The sequence below is a fragment of the Anguilla anguilla genome, chromosome 5 (genome assembly GCF_013347855.1).
Source record: "Anguilla anguilla isolate fAngAng1 chromosome 5, fAngAng1.pri, whole genome shotgun sequence".
Lineage (NCBI taxonomy): Eukaryota > Metazoa > Chordata > Actinopteri > Anguilliformes > Anguillidae > Anguilla > Anguilla anguilla.
Genome location: NC_049205.1, coordinates 10,354,303 through 10,377,349, shown reverse-complemented (window position 1 = coordinate 10,377,349; position 23,047 = coordinate 10,354,303). Strand labels below are relative to the sequence as shown.

At 46.0% G+C, this 23,047-nt stretch overlaps 1 pseudogene; it reads left to right on the top strand.

Moving 5' to 3' along the window:
- Window positions 1–23,047, top strand: part of LOC118227517 — a 516,632-nt pseudogene that overhangs the window by 396,820 nt on the left and 96,765 nt on the right.

Below are 23,047 nucleotides of genomic sequence, written 5' to 3'. Positions count from 1 at the left end.
AAAAGATCTGTGTGACTCCTCTCTGCAATCACCACAACCTCCTGTCAGCCCTCATCATTTTCAATGTGTGTATTTACAGCAGCGAAATAAATATTTAAACAGTCGCAGCTGGGACGCGCACACTCCCCCTCTTAGGATGCATCCCTGCGCTTTTTTCCCCCCTCCCCTCCCTGTGATCTGATTGGACGGGGGGCCTTGTTGGAGAATGCTCAGGTGATGTGGTGGCGGTGCTTTGTTTTGTGTGAGAAGTGCTTCTGGAGCTGCCGTAACAACCTGCTAATTGTCTGTCTCTATATCTCGTTCCCACATGTAGAAAATTAGCAAAGCAAGCAGTTCTCGAAAACGGGCATGACAACCTAATAGAGATGGATGTATTCACTCCAGCGTGCCACGAAGGGGGCTATGGGGAAGGGTACGTTCTCCTAAGTGTTCCCATGATGCCAGCTGCTGATGCCAATGTCGACTCTGAGCCCAAAAAAATGTGCAGGTTGTTCTCTTTTACAGGGGGCGGGGTTTGTTGGAGGGTGGTCAGGCTCGCGCCTGTTAAGTTCACAAGAACATGTGACGGCGTGAACAGGACAACGACTGTCAAAACTGGGCCCTGTCAAAATGGCCACCCCAGCCCTCCCTAGCGCCTCTCCTCTAAATCCCATCGGTGTCTCTGAACACCTCTGTTGAGAACTACTCCAACTGACATACCCCACTCATTAAATAGTCTCCTCACTGAAAGAATATTGTGCCTATTTTCAGTCAGAATTTGCCCCTCCACTTTGATTTGCAAATAAATGCTGTGTATTTTAGGCAGTGCGAAGCTCTCTGTGGCACGCATTGCATTTTTAGTACACTTCTGTCGCACTCAAATAAGAATACAAGTGCCCGAGGGCACAGAAGTTGATAACAATGTGTACAGAGTGAAGTTTGTGAACAGCCTTGAGTCCCCAACTGTGATCAGATTAGATTTCAACAAAAAAAAAAAAAAAAACTGTTTGCCAGGAATTTCATTTAAATAAGTCAAAAAACCCTTAAGTCAGTTTTGACAACACTTGGATTTTTCCTTAGCTAGTCCCGTGAAATCTGTCATCTAACTATCCGTATCTATTGAAGTTCCATTGATTTATATTCATTAATTTACTTTTTGCTTTCGGTGGAAATTTTAAAATTCCGCTCCTGCAATCTAGCCCTCTGTTTATCATCAGGTATAAACAATCAGGCTATTAGATTTGTGTTTGTTGTGGGATACCAAAACAGGTGAAGCTAATTGGATTTAACGCTCAGTTGTATTTGATATCACAGCTGGAATCATTCTTGTTTGTTCTGTTGTTTAATGTCCTCCTGGTTCAGTCTCTAATGTTTTAAAAATGAATGCTGTTTTGGAGAATTGCTTAACTTTGCAACACTGAGGTGTTTTCTAATCAAAAGGGGCTTAGGCCCAAAATGCAGACAGTAAACAACATTGAAATGAGCTGAGTCTATAAATTTGTCTCCATCGCATTGTCATATGGGAATTTTTTTTTCTCCTTTTTCTTTACAAAAAGGCAAGAAATTAAAAAGCATCTCAGAAGGTTTAAAACTGCCAAGTAATCAAATTCATGCTTTCCACAACAGCAGTTTTATTTATTTATTGTTTTTGTTTTTTTCCCCAGAAGCGTTACACCTGAACTTGAGACCCTAAATCCCTTGTTAAGGTGTTAATTTGGAATTAGAGGGTTGGGTTCATCTGTCCGGGCACCCCTCTTAACCCTGAAGCGTAGAGACCGTTACATGCTGGGGTTTTATGGAAAAGCAAAGCAGGCGCAAAGGTTTTAATTTATCAGCTGGCAAGGTTGTCACAGAGGTGAAAAAGCCAATGGGAAGCTGCCAACTAATGAATTAGATTCAAACAGCTGACCTCATTAATTACCACAAGTCCAATGGTCTATTAGTCCAGGCATAGTTTTACTCCAGGGCAGCGAGAGCCTTCTGAATGAGGATACTTCCCTTTATATGTCTGTCCAAAGAGGTCTATGTTTAGTGTATATTGTCATGTATGGTATGTTTTCTTTGTGTGAGTCTGTGCCTGTAAGGCATGTCATATTTTAACTTCTCAAAATGCTGTTTGCTAAAGCATGTTATTTTTGTTTTCTATTCCCCCACCCCCCCCCCCCCCCCCACCCTTCCTCCGCTTCTTCCTCCCCCCCCCCCCCCCCCTCCAGGCACTTCCTCTTTAAGACAGGCACAGGCACGACTCCCCTCTTCAGCACCGCGACCCCGGGCTACACCATGGCGACCGGAGCCGTCTATTCCCCGCCCACCCGACCCCTGCCCCGGAACTCGCTCTCCAGGAGCGCCTTCAAGTTCAAGAAGTCCTCCAAGTACTGCTCCTGGAGGTGCACGGCGCTCAGCGCGGTGGGCGTGTCCATCCTGCTGTCCGTCCTGCTCTGCTACTGCATAGGTAACCATGGCGTCCGCTTGACCCTCCCCCGCTCCACATAATGGGTGTCTGGAGGGAAAAAGAAAACACCTGATGACACGTACAGAATGTTGAGAGTGATTGAGGAGGCCACACTCTTCACAAAATATTTTCTATCCTTTTTAATCCTTTGAAGAGTAGGTACTTCAAAATGTTTTTTTCTAAATTCTAATACAGTGTTCAATTATTAATATTCCAATCACATATTTTTGATCTTAAGCCCAGTTGAGACCAAAGCGTTGCAGCAGTGTGAACTGCCCGTCTCAGAACGTCTGATCCAGATTCTTGCTGTTCCAGACATTTCAACTTGTCTAATCGCAGCTGAGTTTTAGAACGTTGCAAAGAGTCACCAGTTGCAGATTGTCACGTTGCATATCTCCAGCCTAAACTGGGCTTTGCATACCTAAATCATACCCAGTAAGTAGTGGTCCAAACCCAAAGCACAGTCAGGGATGCCCATCTGATTATTTAAGAAGAAATATGTTAGAATTGTGTGATGAGCTTACAGATACTGCTTGAGGGGGAAAAAGGACCCTGATTGCTTTAAAGTGAAGCCTGTTTCATGAAGTTAAGCCCAGACATTTGTTGACTGTGGGCCCTGATGCCGAGCCCTGCGTGTTTTGACTACAGCCAATAGACGACAATGCTGCTTTCAGCGTTTTATTTCAGCGTTTTAGCGCGTGCGAAATAAAAACGGGCGAAACGCGCGGGTCGCCGCTAGCCGCTCAGCCGCTGTGCGAGGAGCGTTGGCGCTCGTCCCGGCCGCAGAGGAACGGACGCTGCGGATTGGGCGGGCGCATTAAATGCATTCCTGTCACCTGAGCAGCGGAGGGGACATCTGCCAGGTTCAAAGCATGCGGCGCGGGAGAAAGGAAGGGGGGAGGGGGCGAGGGAGGAAGGGAGAGAAGAAGGAGGGAGGGAGGGAGGGAGGGAGGGAGGGAGGGAGGCTGGAGAATCAGAAAGCGATTCTCCACAGCCAACACGCCGGCGATACTGTGACCATGAGCCTCCAGCAGATCTTGTATAAACAGGCTCTCGGGCCGATAACATCTCCAGAGCTTACACCGGGCTGAGATGCTTTCCCCCCCCCCCCCCCCCAGCCCCCGGAGAAACGTACACGCGCCGTCTCCAGGGGGAACGCGCGAGCGGGACGAGGGCTTTGGCGATCCTCGCGGCGCGAATCAAAGCCGGTGGGGACCTCCGGTGCGCGGCGTCCGAGCCCGGGCGATGAAGGCCGCTGCAGATACCGCGCCGGCGTCCGAGCCCGGGCGATGAAGGCCGCTGCAGATACCGCGCCCGCTCACCGCTCGCCCGGCTCGTTCTACTCGCTCGTTCCGGTCACATGGTTCAGCCGCGTTCTATCTGCCACGGGGCGGCTACACACCACGGCACGTTCACATGAAGAGGAAATAAGGATGTGCCGTTTATTAAAGTCTGTTTAGGAGTTTTTTTACATGCATTTGACTGAGTTTCTGACTGTAAATCACACTGTACAGCAGTGGTAACCAACCCTGTTCCTGGAGATGTACTATCCTGTAGGTTTTCACTCCAACCCTAAAAAGCACACTTCTTTCAACAGCTAGAGATCTAGAGCTAGAGTTGTGTTGCTAATTAGCAGAGTCAGGTGTGCTAAATTAGGGTTGAAATGAAAATCTACAGGTTGGTAGATCTCCAGGAACAGGATTGGTTACTGTTGTTGTACACATACTCCATTTCAGTGTCAGTTACAATGTACAAAGAAAAGGGGTTAATTTTTTTTTAAACCCACTGAAAGAGTACAAATTATTCCTTTAAAGCACTTAGTGTTGAATTCTTACTGAATATTTTGCTGTATATCATCCCTTGATGATACATGCGAACATAAGTTACCAAAATACCAAAATAGATCAACGTTTCCCAATAGAAGGTAGGGACTGTGGAAGAGCATGTGACTCACAAGCCCTTAAGGTATTTCACTCAGAACTGAGTGATTGCTTGTAGGATAACACGTGAGTTCTCCTCACAGTGTAGCATTAAGTCGTTTCTGTTAATTATGGACCTGTGCTCTATGGGCTTATGTGTTAGCCGCTGGGAAGTCACTTATTCACACCCAGGAAATGCATGTTTCCCCTTCCTGTCAATGGCATCCCCATTGGCTGTAGAAGATGAGCAGCGGCCAATCTGAACCCTTCCTGTCAATGGCGTCCCCATTGGCTGTGGAAGATGAGCAGTGGCCAATCTGAACCCTTCCTGTCAATAGTGTCCCCATTGGCTGTAGAAGATGAGCAGCGGCCAGTCTGAACCCTTCCTGTCAACAGCGTCCCCATTGGCTGTGGAAGATGAGCAGTGGCCAATCTGAACCCTTCCTGTCAACAGCGTCCCCATTGGCTGTGGAAGATGAGCAGTGGCCAATCTGAACCCTTCCTGTCAATAGTGTCCCCATTGGCTGTAGAAGATGAGCAGCGGCCAGTCTGAACCCTTCCTGTCAACAGCGTCCCCATTGGCTGTGGAAGATGAGCAGCGGCCAATCTGAACCCTTCCTGTCAATAGTGTCCCCATTGGCTGTAGAAGATGAGCAGCGGCCAGTCTGAACCCTTCCTGTCAACAGCGTCCCCATTGGCTGTGGAAGATGAGCAGCGGCCAATCAGAAATCGCCCGTGTGCCGTTACCAGGCAGCCTTTTCCGCCCGTCTCCTCAGACGTGTTATCTGGTTTCGCGCGGCGTGTTGATTTGTTGGTGGATCTCCCGTAATAAAACACTGATTGAACATTATCCACTTGGATGTGAGCACAGCGGGACGCTTAAGTGCAAAGCTAATTTATGGAAAAATATGGATTCCTAATCACAGAACGGCCCTGTAGGGGACAAATATCACTGCGCGGCTTTGGATGCGCAAGCTTTCATCTTAAATTTATGTTTTGGTATCAATCCAGTGAGCTTTTATTATCAGACCTCATTATCTTCCTCTTATAATCATGTACATCTTGGCTTTAGAGTTCCTATGACTCCAGATACCCAGCTTAAAAGGGCAGAGGCTTGTGTTTATGACTCAGGAGGAAGAACATTAACTCTCCGGCACTTCTGCGAGTGGGAGGGAGAGAAAATAAAGGAGAAGAAAGTTGATGCCCAGCATGGTGCCAGGAGAAATGTTGTTGACGCCAATCCGCATGCTCCTTTTGTTCTTCCTTCAGCTCTTCTAAAAAGTGTTGCTCGCAAAGTTTTAGCTTCAGTTAATGCCGCAAAACAATGATGAGCCGCCGCCTGAAAGGTGGCCATTTTAAATTCAGGCTGAAAGGGCGAGGCGCGTGGCACAGGCCATAGGGCGGCCCACGTATGAATCCGCCTGCTTAGTTAATGGAATTGGGAGTTCTTGGAAAACGCCATCTCCGGCAACGTTCTGGAATATTCCGTGACCGTACCTTTGGAATCGGATCCTTTGATTGAGAAGGGCGTCACGTGCAGACGTGGATGGGGCACTGCCACCATTGCCATCTTCAAAGGCACCTCCATCTGCAAGAAAAAACAGGGTTTAGATTATCACTCAGTGCTATTAAGCAATGATTGGTTATCAACCTTTTTCTTTGGCTATGAGTGTACTCAAACCATAATAGCAAAATTGGCACCTCGCTATGGAGTGTTTGTAGCCCTGAAACACGGAAGCGAGTTCGCGTTTTGGAGCCATGGGTTCCCTCGGCAGATGTCCAGTGCTTTTTTCCCCATTGGGATTTAGTTTTCTGCAGAAAATAGGGTCTGTGGTTAACATAAGCTTAAGACAGTTTCACGCTTTGTTCTAAAAGATAAATTACACCCTTTACAACCTCAACCGTGAATTTCAAAACGGTTATGTGCTTTTAAAAAGTAAGTTGCTAACAAGTTGCTGGCAACTGCCATCCAAGGTTCCATACTAGCCCACCTGCACACGACAACTGTTGTAGTTTCAATGTAGCAACTTGTTAGCAACTTACTTTTTTAAAACATAAAAGCTTCAAAATGTACGGCTGGGATATTAACGGGTGTAATTTATCTTGAAGAACAAAACATGAAACTGTCTTAGGCTCACGTTAACCACAGACCTTATTTTCTGCAGAAAACGAAATCCCTGTGGGAAAAAAGCACTGGATATCTGCCGAGGGAACCCATGGCGGAAGAAACTTCCGAGTTGGCCTACAAAAAGACGTCAACACTGTAACACTATTATGGAAACAGCAGAACCATTGGCAGCTGGAGCAGTGCTTTTCCCTCGACCTCTACATCTCTGTGGGCGGATATTTTAAAAGTTCAGCTCAAATTCTCGTCTGGTTGGTTCATAATGAACACATTCAGCTCTCTTTTAAGAACCAAAATTCTAAATTATAACTATCTTTATTGCCATTTTCTGAAATAATTAGGTTAGTTAATTAAAATATCAGTGAACAGAAATTTAGTGAGAGGATGTTCTTATGGTAGGAACCTGGTCATTTAGCCCTTCTTTAGCTAATAAGTGTGAAACACTTTTTGACTGTTGAATCTCTCATTAAAAAGAAAAAGTTTATTATGAAAAAGTACACTGCTCTTGAGTTTAGTCTTGAAGAATCCATGGGTTCCTGACCTCACTGTGAATCTTGGCAAGTTATTTCATGAGTAAATATCTCTCTGTGTGAAGAAATTCTTTCTATTGCCAGTGTGAAATTTGCTTCAAAGCTAAATTCCTCCCATGCCCTTTGGTTCTGTTGACTGAATTTAGTTTGAAATAACTTCCAAGGTCCGTCATAATATGGTTCTTTTCTGAACAATGTATATCCAACCATTGTGAGCATTCCCCATTCCCTTTATTTAAATCTCTGTAGGCCTGTCATTTCATATCTCATACCACCGTTCTTTCTAACATTTCACAAAAATCTTTATTTATGTGATTCGCATAGACATCTCACTCTTATCTGGCTGCGGACTCTTAAGGACATTGCTCACACTACAGTCTGTGGTAGATTTGGAACAGGGTAGCTGGGTTTGGTGGGAGGAGTTGGCGTGTGGAGCATTGCTAATGAACATAACGCGCATCTCCTCAACAATCGATCTCTGTCCGTGTAAACAGTCCCTCTGTGGTTTAAGCATGTGAACCGTCCCACTTTTTAAAAAATCAGCCGGTCTGTCGCGGGAGAAAAACTATTCCCACTCGTTGGTGGGCCACCAATGAAGTCTCAGGACGCGTGTTTTAAGTTCCAGCGAGATACGGAAAGCCTCCTGGGACATAAAGAGCAAACTTTGCTTTCTAGTCTCTGCCTTCGTCTGTCGCATGTGAAGCTTTTGAGCCAGGGGTGTCAAACTTCCGTACTGGAGGGCCTCAGTGTCTGCAGATATTTGTGATTTGCTCTCAGTCAGCTGCCAATTAAGGCCTTGGGAACAAGGTGTGCAGACTCTTTAGCCAGCCAATGACTGAAATGGATCAATCATGCTGAAACCTGCCATAGACCTGCAGACACTGTTCTAAGCCATTAAAAAGGAAGGAACAACTTTGACCCTGAGGTCGCCAACAAACTACATGGATCAGCATTTGAATGGATGTCAGTTGAAAAATGTATTATTTCTCAAAAATTCTACCATAATCAAAGAAACCTGAATGAGAATGTGAGAGAAGAGTACAATAGGATTTTTTAAGTGCTGCAATTTCCACCCTGTAAGTAGGTCTCTTTACAGTGAGTCATTGTTTACGCTGAAGGAGTTTTTCATGCGTCCTCGATAATAAGAGTATATCTTGGGAGCCTTGTAATTGCTCAAATATTTTTACAGCTATTCAGAATGCAAATTTCTCATCCTCAGAAGGTAGCCTTTTCTGCATTTTCATCAGGCACAAACCTAAGATGAGCTTTACAATGATTGAAAAGGGACTCCCAGCGCATGGCAGTTTGAGCCATTCCAAGTTTTACTAGGCACAGATGTGCATCCTAAGTGGAGGCCCCCTGCTGGAGGAGTCCGGTCGGTGCACCCAACTGAGTCTCTAGGTGCTGTTTCTGTCACTGCTCTTTCTCTCCGTTTGTTTGTATGTGAGCTTGTCTCATTAGTGTCTGATGCGGAGTAGGTACGATGATGGCTCCCACACCTCACAGACGGCCTGTAGAACCATGATGCCTGTCCGTCAAAGCAGGACCATTTGTTCTTCTTGTTCGCTGTCAGTCATCTCCGCGGACAGGAGTGCGTTTCTCGCGGCGTCTGCTCTTCCTTCGTGTTGTGAGCGCTGCCTCCGGGATGCGCCGTGTCACTGCTTGTCTTGGTCAGCGCGGGGGGACGGAAGAACACCAGATTAATTTCGGGAACCATCTGCCGAGGGTGATTCCGTCCCCTCGCTGCAGGAGCGCTGAGTGTCCCAGAAACAGAAGTCTGAATATGCGGTTTAAATTTCAGGAGATAAGTTAAGTTAGTTGTGGTTACTTTTTACCTCATTGATTTCCTTTATCTTTTTGTGCAGGAGGTGCTTGCCATGCACAGTGGGCCAATGTAGTTTGTCATTCCATTTCCTGTTTGCCTGACCCTGTGAAAATGCACACACATGGACATACAGTACAGCTAATAAAGCGCACACACATACACACAGCTCATAACACACACATGTACACACACGCATGGACTCACGTACAGCTCATAAAGCACACAGGCATACACACAGCTCATAACACACACGCATGGACTCACGTACAGCTCATAAAGCACACAGGCATACACACAGCTCATAAACACACACTCACACACAGACTCACATGTTGCTCATAAAGTACACACAGCTCATAAAACACAAACATGCACACACACTCACACACAGCTCACACACACATACTCACATACAGTTCACAAACACACACGCATGCTCACACAGCTGACAAACATACACACACTCTCACACACGGCTCGCACATGCACACGCACGTGCCCACATGCACGGAATCACTTTCTCAGGTGCACACAACCGATCCCTCATTCGCACAGCCACAAAATAATTCATAAACAACAGCAAAACTTTACTCTTTCTCTAACAGCGCGGTGTGCTAATGGAACTTTTCTGCGGGTTGTTTTTCTCTGTTTTTGCGGGAGAGAACTAACCTTCCGCGCAACATGAAAGGACCGGCAGAGACGCTGCAGCAGAAGCGCATCTTCAGCTATCAAGACCGATGCTGTTTTTCTGCTAGAAGGGCCGGAGATCAACGCAGCACCCTGGGCCCCGCTGCACCCGGCTTCTGGCTTTTGTGTTCCGTTCCCGGGCTCTCCGACGTTAGGCTGGCAATTCCATTCTGGTTCACCATACCAGACAGCGCTTAATTATTTAAGTGATGCTTCTGACAGGTGCCGGTTGAGGGAATTGGCTGGTCGGCTGAGCTGAAGTTCTCAGCGATCGAGCAAAGGGCCCGGGTTCACCTTCGCTTTTGATTCTTGTCTGCAGATCATTAAGTATTCCGTTCGATTCTGCATGGTTGGCCCCCGCGCCCCACCCCCTCACCACCCCCACCCCCCACCCCCCCCCCTCCCTCCTCCATCCATTATTTTGCGTTGCTCACCCAGTAAGAGATGCTTCTTGAACAGACACCTCCAGGTCGATTGTAGGGGAAATCAAATGAGCAGAGCATGTAATTTTGAAGAGGCCTTTTCCCAAGCAGTTTGTGTATTCTTCACTTCCAAGAGGCTCAGAGCGAGAGAGTAAGAAAAGTAAAAGAAGAACAGTTTTTCAGTGATGAAACGAGCAGGGGAGGAGAGGGGAGGACATCCATCCACAAGTCCCATTCCTGATGTTTCTTAATCAGTGTTTAGCTTTGAGCAAGATCCTCTCTCTCTCTCTCTCTTTCAAGATCCTCTCTCTCTCTGTCTCTCTACCACCCAGAGACACAGTCTTTGATCCCAGCAAGTTTATCTCCTTGCTTTAGTATTAAAGCAGCATAGCATTTGATTTTTTGCCATTACAGTGACAAATGGTTGCGCACGGCAACAGAGTCAAAGCTTTTTTGGATAAATGCGCCGCAATATCCGACAAATACAGATCAGCTATTTAGTGCTGCTGGTGGTAAAAGTTCTGTTCTGTTTTTATTTGAGCATCATTGATAGCTGATTGTGGCTTTCCATTGATGGCCCGCACACCCCTCCTCCCAGGTTCGCGTGTATCCTTCCTTCCTTTTTCTTTTTTCTTTTTTTCTTGCTTTTTAATCTGGACCCTTGTCGTATCCATCTCATCTCGCTGAAGCAGATATGTTAAATACCCTTTCCTCACCTCCCGGAGAATGTAGCGTCGTGTGCTGGACACGGCTGGGATGAATGCGCTCAGGTGCACCTGGGTGTTCAGAATACGGAGGCGGCCAATGGGTGTCTCCCAGGAGCCGAGGGAAGCGTTCCCGCTCCCGCTTCCTCATTCGCCGGCTCTGGGCTTCTGGCTTTCCCCTGGAATGTTCCGTTAGCTGCCTCGCACGCAATATAATGAATTATTTCACCGCCGCGTTTGGAGCTCGAGCCAAGCCGCCTGAAAAGGAGAATCTAACTTCAATTACGTCCCATCTGAAGCCCCACAAACTCCCGGGGAAAATAAGTCCTCCTCCTCCTCTTCGTCTTCCTCCTCCTCCTCCTATCAGTACAGGGCCCAGCTGCGTTTTACGCGACGTCTTAACGTTCCAGCTTTGCGGCACCCCGTTCGTGACACGTTCACTCTGAAAACTAGCAAGAATAAAACCGAAAACAAATACTGCTTTCAGGCTTTGTGTCGGGTTTCATCGCCTCTGCCCTCCAGTCGCAGAACAGCCGTAAACACACATTGTTCCCCGTCCGATTAGCCTGCGCCCCTTCCTTTTACTGTGTCACTTTTTAAAGGGGAAAAGCACCTAATTTAATTTGCTTCATCTGTTATTTGGCATTCATTTGCCCGTTTGATGGCGAGTGAGATTCGAAGGTTAAACCGGGTTGTTTCCGTGTCATTGAAAAGGAGGGCTAATTAAGGGCCCTGGACACCTCGACAAAGACGGTCAGTGCCCCGCCTTTCCCCTCCAGGGCTCCCCTGTGGTCCCATACCTCATCCGGCTGGGGGGGGGGGGGGCAGGTGAGGGGAGTGGGGGGTGGACCTGATTTAATGAGTCCACAGCGAGAGGGGAGGCCGCGCCCAGGAGGAGGAGGTCAGGGGCGAACTGTGGAACTGCAGCGTACCTGCCACAGGGAGCCGGCCAATATGAGCACTCCTGAGCCGGGCCTGTAATTGGGCTGCTGGGCTCCCCCAGCTTGACTTAACCCCCCCCCCCCCCCCCACAGGACACACAGACACACATAAACACTCACACAGATACACACACGCACTCACACAGATACACACACACACTCACACAGATACACACACACATGCACACAACACATACACACCCACATGCACACAACACATACACACCCACACGCATGCACATATACGTGTACACACACAGACACACACATACATACGTACACACAAACACACACACACATATGCACTTTCTCTCTCTGTCTCAGTCACAGACTCCTCCTTACTTCACTTTCAGATTACCATCTTGAGCCTCTGAATGTTTTTTTAGCATAAGGAAGTCTGTGAGGTGGTCTAGCGTGGGCACGCGCACACGCAGGCACGGGAGGCAGGCGGTGTGCGGTCTGATTTCCGCCGGAGCGATTTCACATTTCCAGGGGGTGAGAGCATTGAGGAGCCCGGAGCCCCCTGCTCACGGCCCCGAAATAGCAGCTCGTTAGGTCCAGCCTCCGCCCTGATGGAGCTTTGTGACAGAAAGCGGGGGGGTCGCGTCTCTCCAAGCAGACCAGCCCCCACATGGGCTGCTGCCACCAAAGGAAAGTACAGACCCCCCCCACCACCACCACCACCGCGGAGGCTGCAGAGTTCCTGGGCTCACCGGTGGCCCGGCCAGCAGGGGCGGGGCTAACGTCATTAGAGCACAGCAGCAGGGCACCGTTGGGATCGTCTGGTCGGCTGTGGTGGGCGGGGCTTAAACCAGCCAGGTTGCCTCAGGTTACCTGAGAGATCGCCCCTTAGCCAATCACGGCGCACCTAGAGGTTGCAAGCTGCCAGCAGACACAAACTTGGCTCACCTTCATGCAGTGCTGTCTTTCCTGTAGCATGCTTGTGTGCCTTGCAATGGGGAGGCTCGCAAGAGAGTGTTTAGGAGGGGCGTACGCACCTTCAGCTACCCAATCATCTGTATGGATGCCTGGTGGTGTAGTTGTGTCGTGGAAACAAGAGGCAGTTGAATACGAGAGAGAAAAAAATGGATTAAGAAGAACCATTCTTGACAGTTTAGTTCTTACATGTCAGAGGTGGAAAGTCCAGGGGTCAGAAAGTGAAAGCCCACCATGTGTTTCTCCCACCCATGAACTGAGCCAGCTGATTTCACTAATTAGTTCTGCCTCCTGGCTGAAGAACTGTGCTTATTAGCAAATCCAGGTGATTGGAACAAAATACTGAGAGGACTCTGGGTTTTCCATCATGTCAGTCAGATCTAATAGACTGAACTGTAGGTAAATAATATTTTTTGTGTGAAAGATTTCATTGCTTATATATTTTTTTCTACTCATTGTGGATTGCATATCAGTTCTTAAAGTACCACCTATTTGATTGTACTCCTGTCAAAGATTACAAATTCATTCAACTGCATGAATAAACTGCCTCTCAAGACTTGTTACTAGGGAAATGATCTTTTCTGAATGCTGCATTTAAAAAAAAAAAAAAAAATTCTGAATGCTGAATGTTCTGCTTTGAATTGGACAGAGAATGAGTTCTCAAGTGTTAGTCCTTTCCCACAGGTGACCCTAATAACACCTGCCCCTCTCTCCCTCCCTTAACCCATCTCTATCACTCTCCCTCCCTTCCTCTCCCTTTCTCTCCCTCTCCCTCCCTCCCTCTCTCTCTCAATCTTTCCCTCCCTCTCTCCCTGTCCCTCCCTCCGTCCTTTCTCCCTCCCTCTCTCTCTATCTTTCCCTCCCTTTCTCTCTCCCCCCCCTCTCTATCTTTCCCTCCCTCTCTCTCTCTGTCTCTCTCTCTCTCTCTCTCTCTCTCTCTCTCTCTCTCTCTCTCTCTCTCTCTCTCTCTCTCTCTCTCTCTCTCTCTCTCTCTCTCTCTCTCTCTCTCTCTCTCTCTCTCTCTCTCTCTCTCTCTCTCTCCCTCCCTCTCCCTCTCTCTCCCTCTCTCTCTCTCTCTCAGCCATGCACCTCTTTGGCCTGAACTGGCAGCTCCAGGATGCAGAGAGCTTCACCTTTGAGAACGGGCAGGTGAAGCCTGAGGCCACGCCCACCAACACAGTGACCGCACTCTCAGCTGACAGTGGTAAGGGCCAGACGTATTACTCATGTGTGCACACACCTCCACACACTCACTCACACAGACACAGACACACACACAGACACACACACACACGCACACACACACACACACTCACTCACTCACTCACACACACACACACACACGCACACACCCACTCACTTACACACACTCACACACACGCACACACCCACTCACTTACACACACACACACACACACACACACACACCCACTCACTCACACACACACACACACTCACTCACAAACACACAGAATGTTCAGTTAAGAACATTCTACTCACATATTTGTGATCTTATACCATAAAGGGTTAAAAAAAGAACAGCCCATAATGACACCAGGGACAGTTTGTGTGCTCCCTGTGCTCCCTGTGCTCCTGTGCTCCTGTACCCAGCGCTGAAAGCCTGCAGTGTGTGGAGTGGCTCTCTCTCCGTCCCGTAACCGTGGGTGACACATTCAGGTTGACGCTTATCCGAATAGAAGTCTGCACCGAAGCAGTCGTGTTTCTTTTTGCATTTTGGCCGCACTGCAGGCACCAGCTCAACCAGCCCTCCTTGCCCCACCCCCACCCGGACAAGCCCCACCCCGCCACTCTCAGCCCAGCTCCCTATTAACTGGGGAGAGGGGAGGGGGGGGGGGGGGGGGGGTGATATGTGCACATTTCACGGAGGACATTAATGTGTATAAAGCAGAGGTCTCGTCTAAAATGAAAAGTGGAATCCACTAGTAAACAACCTAGCAGGAGATGTAAATCCTCGTGAGTGGCATTAATTAAGATGGCAGGAAGTGGAATCAGGCCATTTATGGGCAATCAATAACAGCCATTCCTGTGGCAGGAGGGGCACACGCACATACTAACAGACATGTACAGTGTATAGGCACGCACACACGTACATATTCACCCACTTATGTACACATGCATTCATTCAGAAGCATACATACAAACATATTGGCACACACGCAAGCACACATAGATGTGGGTATACACACACACACACGCACACTCACACAGACACACGCACACGCTGAATCAGATTAACATACACACGCTCAAATGAAAATTTGAGTCAGCAGAAACAGACTAAAACATGCATATGTGGAAACACGTACGTGCGCACGCTTAGGGGTCAGGGGAGTGCACGTGCGCACGCACGCACACCCCAATTCGAAATTACAGCAATAATGCGGCTCGCCCTCCTTTCATTCTCCGCTGTTCACCTCTGCGACAGACGTCTGACCTAAAAGCATTCGCTCTATAAAGCGCTGAGTAAAAAGCAATCACTCCAGTGCACTCACTTTGAAATTGCAGGACATGCTCTATTTTATCTCTGCTGCGATGGCTGAAGAAATCTGAGTTCAGTCAACAGTGAGGGTGTGCTCCTGTGTCTCTCAGAAAACAACCCTTCGGGTAGAAAGATGAGAAAGTGTTAGTGCGCAGTTACTAATGCTACACACCGGCTAATGTTTTAAACGATTCAACAAATTCAGGTGTGTTACAGTTCAGTGAAATAAATCAGATGCTACCTATTTTCAGAAATTACTCTTTTAATAAGAGTTGGTTAAGTTAAGAGTTAGTTGAATGGTTCATTTAATTATAGTGCCAAAGAGATACATGGTGGCTGTCTTAATTATGCTTTAATTGTATATTATTTTTAAATCATTATTTTCATAACGCAGAGATCAGTGCACAAGATAGAAAAAGAAAAATTAATATGCCTTTAATTTGCCTGTCAATTATGATATTTCAGGGAGGCCCACATCCATTTGCAGGGTTGCTGTTGCACAAACTGAGGCCTGTGGATTTTTCTTGAGCTTGTACTTGTTTTTATTCTGCCTCTCTGGGGGCGGCGCCTGACCAGCTGTTCTGTGAATTTACAGTTTACAGATTTAAATGTATGTGTGACTACCGCCCAAACGAATACGTGCCGCAACTTCATGCTCAGGCATTAAAATGGTGGAAGTGACCTTCCAGAACCTTCCAGAACCCGGAGAGATGTCGAATGTTATTTCAATTTATTACACCTAACCACCGCCACGCAGGCATGCTACGAACTGTATATTTTGACAATGGTGCTCTTGAGGGTAAGAAGATTTGCACCCTCAAGTAAGCATATCAAAAACTTGTTTGCTTTTCTGATGAGGCTATTTGTCACGTTCAAGCTCAAGACGTGTTTTCCTTCACCTGGAACAACCTCCGTGCATAGGGACCCGGCTCGGTTGCGCGACTCCTCCGAACGCGTTTGCGAAGTCGCCGTTGTTACGGTAGCGCTAGCGTCTGGTTAGACCCCTCGCGCAGGCGGGCGGCCGCATTCCTTTCCGCTCAAGTGATTTCGGGTCACCGCTTTCGATTGTGAAAAGCGAGGGGTTCCAGGGACACAATTTTTCTTTTCGGCTATTCAGGGGCAGAACATTCCGGAACATTTTTTTTCTTCTTCTTCTTCTTCTATCCTCCTCGCTAATAGCCTGCGATTTTATATCGTTCCTTTTATCAGTTATTGGGCCTCAATGGAGCCCTGTAGGCCCTTTGAAATATTGTGTGGGCAGCCGGTCTGGTGATTCAGCACTCACCCCTGGGGTGGCAGCGCTGGCTGTGGAAATAGCTGTGCATTACAGAAGCAAGGCTGTTTATTGAAGTTCGCATGTATTTAATGTCAATAATTTAGGAGGGTGTTACGTACCCCCCGCCTCTCGCTTCCTTCAAGTGAAACATGCCTTTGACATTACGTGTTCAAAATGTCTGCGGTTATCTTTTTTTACTTAATATGAATAAAAACAGAAAGAGAGAGAGGAACAAGGTTGGAGTAAGTACCTTTTGAAAAGCATTCCAGTTGCCTGCATTTTGTTTGTTCCTGGAACCCAACACACATGCACGCACACACACACACACACCTACACGCACACATACACACACACACACACACACAAGGGCTCAAATGTATTGAATTAAAAAGTCAGAAGGCGATATCAGGGTCAGCACGATCTGGAAGTCCTGAGAAGACGCTGGAGCTGACGCTGCTCTCTTGCTAAAGCATGGACTATTAATGGGGAATAACCCAGTTGTGGTGGTTTGGCGTCGTTTGAGTGCTATTACCTTTGTAATGCTGACTGTGTGCTCATAAAAATGGTAATGCCGCAGCAGCCTTAGCCATATTGTTTTTGGCAGCACATCCTGTCCCACATGTCACATCTGTGTAATTAATGGTTACCCTGTAATTCCTGAGTCATTTCTAAACTGTTGGCTCTGTTGCCCCTTGGAAGAGTCCTGAAATACAGCGAATGGACATGAACCTACACGTGTTTGATATTACTGAAATTGCTTCATTAGTAAATAGTGGCGAGTCATCAAATTAATTGCTACTTTTTAAACACTGTTTGAAGTGATTGTACTATTAAAACTTGATGGAGCTGCCTCAGTGGACGTGCTTGAAATACAGCCAAATACGTTAAGTACCTACAATTAATCTTCGGGATGAGGTCGCCCGAGTTTGATCCAGTAATTCAAAATGCCTTTAAAAACATTTTTAAACTCTGAACATGATAGGCCGGAGTGAGACCAGGGGTCTGGCTAGAAGTAAGCAACCTAACTGAAGGGAGATAGATATCTACAGGATATAGATTGACTGATCAATAGATGATTATGACAGATATAGATGTGTGCAATAGTATGTAAAGCAAGGAGAGGGAGGGATAAATGCTTTGTACATTTTTTGATACAATTCACATAAATTTCATCATACAATATAAAACCGGGTGTCCTTTGACAGCATATTTAAAATATGCTTATGAAACTGCAGCCATGGTGATAGATAGTTTTTATGATTATGATGCACTAATCTGTAACACAAGAATAGAGATCACTGCCCCCATGAATCTGCTGACATTGGCTGAGAGGTTATCCACCGTGACACTTCTGATCCTGTCATTTCTGAATAAAGTGAATGATTAGGAGAGAGAAATAAATAATTTAATCTATATCATAAATTGTGTAGCCTCTGTTAGTAACCGGTGTTATCACATCGACTAAAACCTTTTTGTTTGGTTCAGAGTTAAGTTCCTAGAATAGTAGGTGCGTTAAGTTGTGTAATGGAAAGTTGTGGTTAGTTTTGGGGTTTTGTTTAGGATTAGGGTTAGGCCCGGGATTAGAAAGATAATTGGAGTGCTGCTTTCTCATCAACTTGCGGATGCTTTTCCACCCTGTGTAATTACGTAGACCGCCAACCCGCCCACACACAGATAGTCACAAGGTGTAGAAGCAGTGAAACAGCCCTGCTGCAGCTTCAGGTTAAGTCCATCAGTGAATTGCATGCTGAAGTGATCCCTGTGTCCACTTTTTCATTAATGCACCTCTTCCCCCCCCCTTCCCCCCCCAGGGAAACTGGGCATATTCCTGCAGGAGAACAACACCATCGACACGGGGGAGGTGGACGTGGGGAGGCGCGCCGTGCAGGAGGTGCCGCCCGGCATTTTCTGGCGCTCCCAGCTCTTCATCGACCAGCCGCAGTTCCTCAAGTTCAACATCTCCGTTCAGAAGGACGCGCTGGTGGGGGTGTACGGCCGGAAGGGCCTGCCCCCCTCCCATACGCAGGTACGGCTCGCCGGGGCGCTTTCGGGCCTGCTTTCAGTGGGGGTGGGGTTCAGTGGTTCCCATGGTAACAGGATGGGGAGGGAGGGGTCTTTAGCGCAGTTCGTGGGGCACAGGAGTCTGAAGCCATAGAGGAATCCCGCCATGCGCCTGGGGGGTCAGTCCCTTATCATGGTGCTGTCTGCACTAGTATGACTCCATCTCTGTTTGCTACCCTCTCTGCTTTCCTCCTGTCTGAATAAAGGAAAATAGGAAAGGAAGTGTGGCCTGTCTAGTGTCCTTTAACCCCTTTAAGTTGTGACATCACAAATGTGTGATTAGAATGTTCTTGACCGAACATTCTAATGCTGATGTAACAATCACTGCTGGTAACTGAAAGTTCTAGAACACTGACAAAAACCTACTCTTCAAAGGGTTAACAAATAAAATTTAATAAAAGTAACGGGAGGGATGGGGAAACTTTATGAGGATCGTGGCCGTTGGAAATAGTTTTGAAACAGGAGCCCGATGAAAGATAATTCTTGATTTCCCATTCTTGTCATTTTGAGTTTCCCCAACGGAGGTTTCCTTGAACGTTCAATTTGTCTCTCTTTTTACATCAAGAGGAAAGAAGTGAAGAGTTTGCACCTTGTTTGGAGGGCCATTCATTTGGCAGAGAACTTCATTCAGAGCATCGATAAAAGCTGAAGAATGCCGTCGCGGGCTTGATTACTGTTTTTTTTTTTTTTCCTCAATTTATTGAGCTCAGTATTGCAGCCTTTCCGAGGGTCACCTGCCTCTGTCAGTAAGCGCCGCCGCGTGGCGGTTTGTCTTTCGCGGCTACGCCTGCTCAGCCTCCGTAAGCCGCTCTGTGCTAACACAGGGGCCAGCGGCCAGTGCGGCTTTACACACAATCTCCCAGAGTGCCATCTGCTAGCGCCGCGGCCGGGGCAACCACCCAGGTGACCGGGTCTCTGCCTCCGTACACAGACTGAAACTATATTTAAAGGAGCATTTGCAAATATGTGCATATATTTATATATTTAAAAAATAAATACGCAAAAAATGAAATGATTAATGATTAACTTTATCTGTTTAAGTGTGTATTTATGTTTTTAAATGTGTCGTATTTGTTATTGGTGTTTTCGTGGTCCTTTTTAGAGAATTAATCTTTTTTTTTTATTTTGCAGAAAAATACTAATCCTTTAGCCTGTTAAAATAACTGAAGCAGATTATGATTAATGTTTATCTCACATAGTAAAATGAATTAGACTGTTCCACAGCATTTGCTGTAGGTGTGCTGTAAAAGTGCTAAGCTTGACCATGTTTCAATGCCCTTAAAAAAACAAAAAGATAATCCCTCAGAACTATGTGGCTGTGTCCCTCTGTGTTAAATCATTCAGAGTATGATAACGTGTATATGGGGGGGTGGAGATGGCAGGGCGGGGGGGCTATATGGTGATGGTGGTGATTATGTATGGCAGGGGGGTGGGGGGTGGGAGTGGCTATATGGTGATGGTGGTGATTGTGAATGATTGATGGGGGTGGGGGGCTATATGGTGATGGTGGTGATTGTCTGAAGGTCATACACAAATCTCCATCAAGCAAAGCGCAAAACGAAACCACTTTCCCGTAACGCAGAAGATGTGTGACGAATGTGCGCGCCGCACCGATCCATATCTGTCACAGATGTCTGAATCGCTGCTTTAATTGTAGCGGAGGAATCAATGGGACTCTTTGAGGAAGCATAAAAAATAATAACCAAAGCTATTGGTGTATCGGCGCTCGGGGGAAAATGAAGAAATGAATGAATCGGCTTTTTGCCCTCATGGATACATTTCTGTCGGAATGTTTATTTATTTATTTATTCTCCGGTTTTATTTCCAGCCTGATCATTTGAGGATGAATTATTAAATCATCCTCCGTACGCCTTTTTCAGTAAATAGTGAGGAGAGGGAAATTTGACGCAAAGCATTTTTTCGTGGCCCTAGATGTTAAAACATCGTGATCGACTTTTCGTTAGCCGCTAGCGGCGTCGTTGCCTGCGCTGGGCCAAGCCAGCGTGGAGAGCGAGGCTGTGTCCGTCTCCTCCGGGCCGTCATTAGTTTATCTGAATGAGATCAGACTGGGCGTGTGCGCTTTTCATAGGGCGTAATCCTGCCACATGCTCTTACTGGTGAATTAAGGCATGAAAGCTTAGGCCCTTCATCGCCATTGTGCCTCGTCCGCTGCACGAGGAACCCTCGGCATCAGTCGAGCTCTCAGAATCGGCCGGCTGATAACCGCCGTTTAAAGTTCAGACCTCCCCGCCCGCCGCAGCCTCTTTCCGCCGGCTTGCAGATCGCCCCTCGTCCTTCGGCGGTAACGACTCGCGTTCCGGTGGACCTGCGACTGCTGAAGCGAACTGGGGGGGGAAGAAAAGGTTTCTCCGCGCCTTGCATACGTTTTATCGTTGGCTTCGGTCGCGCGTCGGCCTTTTTTGTTCCTTTTAAGACGTGACAGTTGCTGGCACGCAACGCGTTCAGCGGGCTTTTAACAACAAGTGAGTACGAACTGAGGGCGGCTCGCGAGGCGGGTGAGGGATTGGAACTGATGCGCTGATTCAGTGAAGATAAAATCTCACATTAAATTTTTTGTGTCATTGACACGTGAAATTGACACCGGAAAATGTGCACGGATTGTAACGTTTTAGGATTATCACCGTCTGCTTGTTAAAGGAACCCTTGAAATATGACAAAAATACTTGTTTTTTTATGAAAAAATGCATGTAATATTCTTCGTTTTTTTTTTTTCATTTGTACACTCACACGCACATTCATATTCACATATGTACATGGATATTTATTTTTACTACTGTTTTTACCATTTAAATACAATTGATTTTATTAAAATAATATTATCACCAGTATAATTGCACAGGTTAAATATTCCTGACATTAAACCTTAAAATGCTATTTGAATATTTCACTTTCAGTTTGTAGTTTATATATATATTGGATCCTACTTTTTCTCTGAAGCAAGGAGAACAGGCAATCATCACCCAAGCTCTTTACTCATAAAGAGATGTGCTGTACAGTACAGAAGCAAGAAAATTTGGCACATTGACTAAAATAAATGCATAGCATCCTCCTATGTTTTACCAATATAGCTATTTATTTGTCTATAGTCATAAAATAAGCTTATTTATTGTTTATGCATAATCGTTGATAAATGCAAAGGGAAACGTTGGAATGAACAAATAAGATTTATAAGAACTTTTTATTAGTACTTGGATAGTACTGCCCTGTACAAATACAGTCCAGCTTTTCATTAACCTTGTCTTACCCTTACCCTGAATGAGCCTGGTAGATAATATGGCTCTAGCAAAATATTTTCTATATAATATAAAATATTGTAAAATATTATAATATAAAATATTGTAGAATTGTCACAGTAGTAATGCAAATGCAAAAGAAATTCTGAGGATATGATTGTCTCTTACGCAAAGAAGCAGCTTAATTTCCTCTCAGACTTCATTATATCTTATACACATTTTTACAAGTTTGCCACATTTTTCAGCTGTGATATGCAGAGATGTTTTTTAAATTGGCCTTTAAAGTCTTTTGTGAAATTCTTCATTTAAATTATTCTTCTTTTTTATATTTTCTCAGGAAGAGCAAGGCTTTTTATTTTGTTTCAAATAAATGTGGATATTCATGAGCCTAACTGCTGAGAAAATAAAGATCAATAACTACTGAAATTTAGCATTTGTAATGCCTGAATTATGAAAAATGATTTATAGATTATTCTGTTTCTGCTGATTTTCTTGAAATTTGTAAAATTATTTTCTTAAACATAGCGAACATTATTTAATATATTTAAATAAATATTTCTATTTTGATGAGGTACTCATAAGACAGCATGACATTCAAAGGGATTCTGCGTAGGTCTCAGTGCTAAGATCAAGAGAGAGAGATGAACATTATGCACTCACCGCTTGGTGCATTTTACAGAATAACAGCAATGACTTTTTAAAATGTAAACAGCTGCCCTCTCATTTTTAATGCAAAACAAAATTATAAGTTAATGCAACAAAAGGGAATAGCCAATGTGCTATGATCACTTACACTATGTCATTTAACGTTAGAAAAAAGTATATTATTTCTATATAACCACGTGAGATCTGTGTCTTTTTGGCTGGACCGCAACAGCGGGGCCAGCCCTACAAACGTGGATGTCTGTGACTGAGTGAGTGAGCGATGAAGTTACACCATTGGTCGGCCAGATCACGTGTGTTAGGTCCAGCCATATACTAGGTTTTAACCTGGTCTTGTTTTCTTGCGTTTTCTCAGTATGACTTTGTGGAGCTGCTGGACGGCAGCCGTCTCATCGCCAAGGAGAAGCGGGCCCTGATCGAGGCCGAGGGCGGGGGCCGAAGGGCCCGGTCGGTCAACGTGCACGAGGCCGGCTTCATCCAGTACCTGGACTCCGGCGTCTGGCACCTGGCCTTCTACAACGACGGCAAAAACATCGAGCAGGTCTCCTACAACACCATCGTCATCGGTGGGTGTAGACTTAGAGAACGGGCTTCTTTCTTTGAGATTTTAAAACACTGCCAAGCACTGTTTTAAATATTAAGGTGAAGGATATATTGTAAATTTTCATGAGATACATTTAATGTTTTTAAAAATTATTCACATCCGTTGAATGGAATTCTATCTTCCATCTAATTCTGGGAATTTTTGTGATTATGATTAACAGTACACATGC